This window comes from Microcaecilia unicolor, chromosome 8 (assembly GCF_901765095.1).
Source record: "Microcaecilia unicolor chromosome 8, aMicUni1.1, whole genome shotgun sequence".
Taxonomy (NCBI): Eukaryota; Metazoa; Chordata; class Amphibia; order Gymnophiona; family Siphonopidae; genus Microcaecilia; species Microcaecilia unicolor.
This window is the reverse complement of record NC_044038.1, coordinates 153,551,200-153,557,199: the sequence shown is the minus strand read 5'-3', so window position 1 is coordinate 153,557,199 and position 6,000 is coordinate 153,551,200.

The following is a 6,000-nucleotide window of genomic DNA, read 5'->3' as shown; positions in this document are numbered from 1 at the left end:
GGTGGGGGTCCGGTGCAGCTGCGTTGATGATCTACAAGGCTTCTGTTTCTGTGAGTCTCACGTCCTGCAGAGGACTTCGGCTGGAGGGGGTTGGGGACTCCCGCCAGTAAAAGTACCTGACGGCGACGGTGGGGGAGGGTTGACGGGAGGAGGGGAGATTGACGGGGTTGGCGGCGGGGGGCCAGGGCCAAATCTACGGGGGCCCATGCCCCTGTGGCCCCACATAGCTACGTCCCTGATTTGTGGTAAGGCATTTGAGAGTGTGTGTTAGTGGACTATCAGCACAAAGACCTTACAATATCCCCGATGTGCTGATATCAAACAACAGACTACACCCTGCCACGCCTTACTGCTTGCAACAAATGTTTCCATACAGAGAGAACCTTAATTGACAGCTGTGTGCTGGGTTTGGTTTGAGGCTTTTTTATTTTATAGCTGATTCTCTTTTTCCGATTACTTCTGTTCCCTGTGGTTTGTTAACATTTCAAACAGTTTGGTTTGGCGGATCCTTTTGGATGTGCACAGAAGAAAAGGAAAGGGTTGGATTTTTTTTTTGCCTTTCTTCCTAAGGTCATGTTTTATCTATGTATTTTTGTGTATACATTCAGCAGTGCCAGAGTGTGTGTGTGTATGCCACTGTGATTAATTGTGTTTCTGTATGTAGTAACTGACCTCCAGCAGTCGTACTACACGACTACCACTAGGAGTTGGCCATTTTGAAGCTGGCAGCCTACAGGCACACAAGCACCTAGGGATTGCCCCCACCCCGCCCCCTGCTAGACACCAGAGAGGCGCCTGGTAGGTGCCAGAAGAGGGCATGTGGGGTAGGATATATGTTTCAGGGTTGGGGTAGGGTCAGATTGGGGGCTCTGGATCGGAAGGCTGATTGAGAATGTTCTAGATTAGAGGGGAGCTGATTGGGGGTGTTCTGGATTGGAAGCCGATAGGATAGTGTCTGAATGGGTGGTATGGGGTTTGTTCGGGGGGGGGGGGGGGGGGGGGAATCAAGGTTGGGCAGAATTATTTGTAGACTATTAGCCCTTTTAAAAGCTAGGGGGGGCCCTTTCTTAGGTCTTACTATCTTTGTATTATAACAACCAGGAACATAAAATGTTCCTGGCTGAAGGAGTGCAAATTTATATTTACTGCAGCAGAAACCACAGATTAGTGATTCCTGCTGTAAATATTGCTCAGTAAAATGGGTTAATTTTATTTCACCTTAGTGACTATCTCACTAATTGTGAAATGTATCTTACAGAACACAACCCAATTGAAAATAACAATAGTACCAACAATAGTACTCAACTGAAAATAACAATGATACCTATGCCCTCAATTTGTATGAGCACTAGATGTGGTGTACTTACATTTTAGCAGAGCTTGACATGGTTCCACACTGGTGACATAAATAAACTGAGTGCCTTCAGTATGGGACTTAAAGTGACTGACTGGGCTAGAAACTGTTAGAGTGGAAGGTGACAGAGGGTAGTGGTAAATGGAGTTCTCTCCGAGGAAAGAGATATTACCAGTGGTGTGCCACAAGGACTATTTCCTGGTCCTGTTCTTTTTTAACATCTTTGTAAGTGATATTGTGGAAGGGCTGTCTGGTAAGTCTTGTCTCTTTGCAGATAATAGGAAAATCTGCAATAGGTAGTCACCCTGATGGTGTGGATAATATGAGGAGGGATCTTGTGAAGGTCAAAGAATGGTCTAGAATTTGGCAGCTAATATTTAATTCTAAAAAATGCAGAGTTTTTCATTTGGGCTGCAAAACCCAAGGGAGAGGTACAGTATAGGGGATGAAATATTTATGTGCATGAAAGAAGAGTAGAACTTTGGTGAGGATCATATCTGATGATCTTAAGGTGGCCAAACAGGTAGAATAGGTGAACAGCAAAGACATAACGATGCTTGGATGCGTAAGGAGAGGAATGACCAGCAGAAAAAAGGAGGTGATAGTGCCTCATTAAGAGTCTCTGGTGAGACCCCATTTAGAGTACTGTGTACAATTCTGGAGATTGCACCTTCAAAAAGATATGAACTGAATGGAGTCAGTCCAGAAAGCTGCTACTAAAATGGTCAGTGGTCTTCATCATAAATTATATGTGGACAGATTTAAAGATCTCAGTATGTATACTTTGGAGGAAAGATGGAAGATCTGATAGAGACATGTAGATACCTCCTTGACATAAATGCACAGGAGGCAAGTCTCTTTCAATTGAGACAAAGTGGTGCAATATGAGAGCTTAGGATGAAGGTGAAAGGGGATAGACTCAGGAGCAGTGGCGCTCCTAGGCTGGCTGACATCCGGGGCAGATCACCGATGCGCCCCCCCCGGGGTGCAGTGCGGCCCCCCCCCGGCGAAATTACCCCCCTCCGGGTGCAGCGCGACCCCCCTCGGCGAAAATACCCCCTCCGGGTGCAGCGCGGCCCCCCCCTGGCAAAATTACCCCCTCCGGGTGCAGCACGACCCCCCTCGGCGAAATTACACCCCCCAGGTGCAGCACGACCCCCCACGGGTGCATTTTTACCTGCTGGGGGGGTGCCACGCGCCTGTCAGCTCCGAGCCCGCTCATTCCCTGCTGCTCCCTCTGCCCCCAAACAGGAAATAACCTGTTCCGCGCAGAGAGAGCAGCAGGGAGGGAACGAGCGGACTCGGCCAACAGGCGCACGGCACCCCCCCAGCGGCGTGCACCCGGGGCGGACTGCCCCCACCCCCACCCCCCTTGGTATGCCACTGCTCAGGAGTAATCTAAGGAAAACCTTCTTTAAGGTAGGATGCATGGAACAGCTTCCTGGTGGAGGTGGTGGAGACAAAAGACTGTATCTGAATTCAAGAAAGTGTGGAACAGGCGCAGAGGATCTCTACGGGAGAAGAAAGATAGTAGATGGCATGAACAGGCAAACTGGATAGGCCATAAGGGGGCCGATAGTCAGACTGCGGGAGTTAGACTGGTTAACTCCCACGGTCGGTGCTGAGCCCAGTTCTTCAATGCCGGGCCATTTCTAGTGACTGGTATTGAATATCCAGTTTATTTTGGGGCAGTTTAAAGTTAACCAGCTATGTTGATATTCGGACTTAGCTGGTTATCTTTAAACCGGCCAAAGATATCCCAGGTTTTCACGTGGTCAAATATGGCCGCTAAACCAGCTTTAAAAATCGGTGGATAGCCAGTTATTTTGAGCATTATAACCGGCTATCTGCCCACAGCTAACCATGGATATTCAGTGGGGGATAGCAGGTTATCCCCCGCTGAATATCGGCAGATAGCTAGTTAAGCACTAGCTAAATGGTCAGCAGCTGTTCTGGGCGATTAAATAACTCTGAGTATTGGGGGGGGGGGTGGTCTTTATCTGTTGTTATTTTCTGTGTTTCTATATTTTTATGACTGTCTCTCACAAACTTCTAGTAACACTTTATAAATTGATAATGCATACATTAAAGCAAGATTGCACTTAAAGAAAGAGCTAGAACTCTTGAGGGAATGTGCACTTGTAAAACTGTGTTTCTTAGACATTAACAAAATGTCCTTATAAAGAGAGCTATGTGCAGCATTTTGGAAACTGTAGGTTTGTGTATTCAAGTGTACATATTGTCTGACCCATCTGGAATGCCTGTGTATGACACTGTGTATATGTGTGTGTGCATGCATTTCTGCTGCTAGCATTTAGCAATGATCCCATCCATCTGGGAACTTGTCTGATTGAAATACCCGAACACTGTGAAAGCTCAGAAATGATTCTGCTGGAAGGACTACAATCAACTGGCAGAAGGCCAGCAAATGGAAGAGAATTCCCTCCTACGCTTCAAGATGCTTAATTTTCTGTTCTTCCTTCGTAATTGCTGAAGATAGTAGATGAGAACTCCTATCATGCACGTACAGGCTCTAGGATCTCAGATAACAACATGGCCCTTTGAGGTGCCCCCAGAAATCCTAAACTGCATGCCCACACATTTCCCATCACTCTTGGTGTTGATTTTCATTGTGGGTCCAATAGCTTTTCATTCACAGTTCCTGTCTTCAGAAAGTGCACAGTTGACACTACACTGTAGTGTTTTATGGTGAATGCTTTATAAAAATGGAAAGAAAGAGATCTGGATGGGATTTAGTGGCATGAGAAAGTGAAGGGGCAAGATCTATAGAAAGTAAGGACTCCCAGACCCAATCCCAATCAAAGGCCTTCTTCCTCCAAGTCCTTGTTTTGCTTCGCTCTTTTTATTCAACATGTACAAGTGAGATGACTAATTTGCGAATGACCAGAGCAATGCCCACAGCATCAACTGTATACACGCTAGACCAACTTATCTCTATCTGAATGAGTTGAACAATTCCACTTGTGTTGGAATATTTAACTAGCTGACCCCTGATGTAGGAACATTGCTGAAACACAGCCCATATCGAGTCTTTCAAAAAATTTCATTCATCAACACCAGTTCTTGGGGCCCATTGTGCTTTTTACTGCTGTGCTTTATTCATTGCACTTTTTATTCTCTCTCTCCCGTTGCCTTGATTCCAGAGGCCTCATATTGTGCAAAGTTCTCTCAGTGTCGTAGCAGCTCTGGACTTGCTTGATCTCCCTGAGGCAGTAGTAATATACCACAAAACACTAGCTGTCATTGGATGATGTCTGAGTGATCCGAGTACCCACTTGGATGCCATGTTGAAAGCTAAGTCAATGCTATAAATGTAATTATTGACCTAACTGAACATGATACTAGAAGGTTTTTTGCCGATGATTGAATGTTTTTCGGCAGGCTTTTCTACCTTTTGGAATTTTGAGACTTTTCCTTCTGTTAAAATGAAAGTACTGCCTAGTTGTATGTAAATACTATCATGGAGGTTGAAGTTGATTGACATTGATTTGTATGGCCTGTACATCCCTTTTTTGCTCTAGATGTATCCTATCCAGTAATCAGTCTTTTGAATGCAATTATCTCTTTTTATGAAATTCAAGGAGCAGTGTAAACCATCATTAGTTAGCTTGCATTACTGTACAGTGACATTACACATTGAGGTGCCTGCGTGCAAATCCCAATCCTAATTATAGACCGGCATTAATTTGATTCATCATTTACTAAGCTATGCTAAATGTTAACAAGGCAATCAATGCATACTAATGGTAATGTGGCACCTTAGCATTTAAATCACTGCGGCTCATTTGATTTTTAGATGTCCAAAATATGAAAGAGCAGCGCCTCTTCTGAAATGTTTTCATTGGCTTTCAGTTCATTCATGCATGATTTTAAAAATATGTTCTTTAGTCTTTTTGAGACTACGAGCTTCAGCCCCAGGCTATATGCTACTGTTAGTTTGTTTATCAGTTAGGAATTCCAATCCTGCTTCCAGAGAGTTTCTGATTTTGCATTATCCCAGTCCAGTTTTCTGCAACATTTGCTTATCAGACAGCCAGTTACTGGAACAATCTTCCAAATAAGAAGAGAACACAGTTAGACTGTGGAAAGTTTTGTAAAATGTTAAAGACCTACTTGTTTAAGAAGTACTTAGGAATGTAATTGATTTTAATGGATTTAAAAATATTATGCTGTAATTTTGTCCTGGGTAGGCCTAGCTTCTTGCTTTTGTGAGCCACACTGAACCAAAAATGGTATGTGTGGGATATGATGATGTTTGCTCAGGTAGACTCTGCATTTTATTTAAGGAAGAAATTTGTTTTAACGTGTGTGGTAATTTGATTATGAGTGTTTAGGCTCTCCTATTAAAAGTTGGCGTTCCTGGTTTTGTTTTTATTTATTTTATTGTTTTAATTGTTTTATTAATATTGCAAACCACTTAATACTATATTGTGGAGCGGCATATTAAATGTAATAAACATAAAAATTATGTAATGTAATACTCAGTAATTTCTACCTGAACTGCTCATGTGGAATGGGGCAGAGAATAAGCAGCAGAGATGGGCAGAATATGGATAGAGTCTGCATCTCTCAGTTAACCCAGAGGTAGTTACCACACATTGACTGTTAATGTGGAAGATAACGCA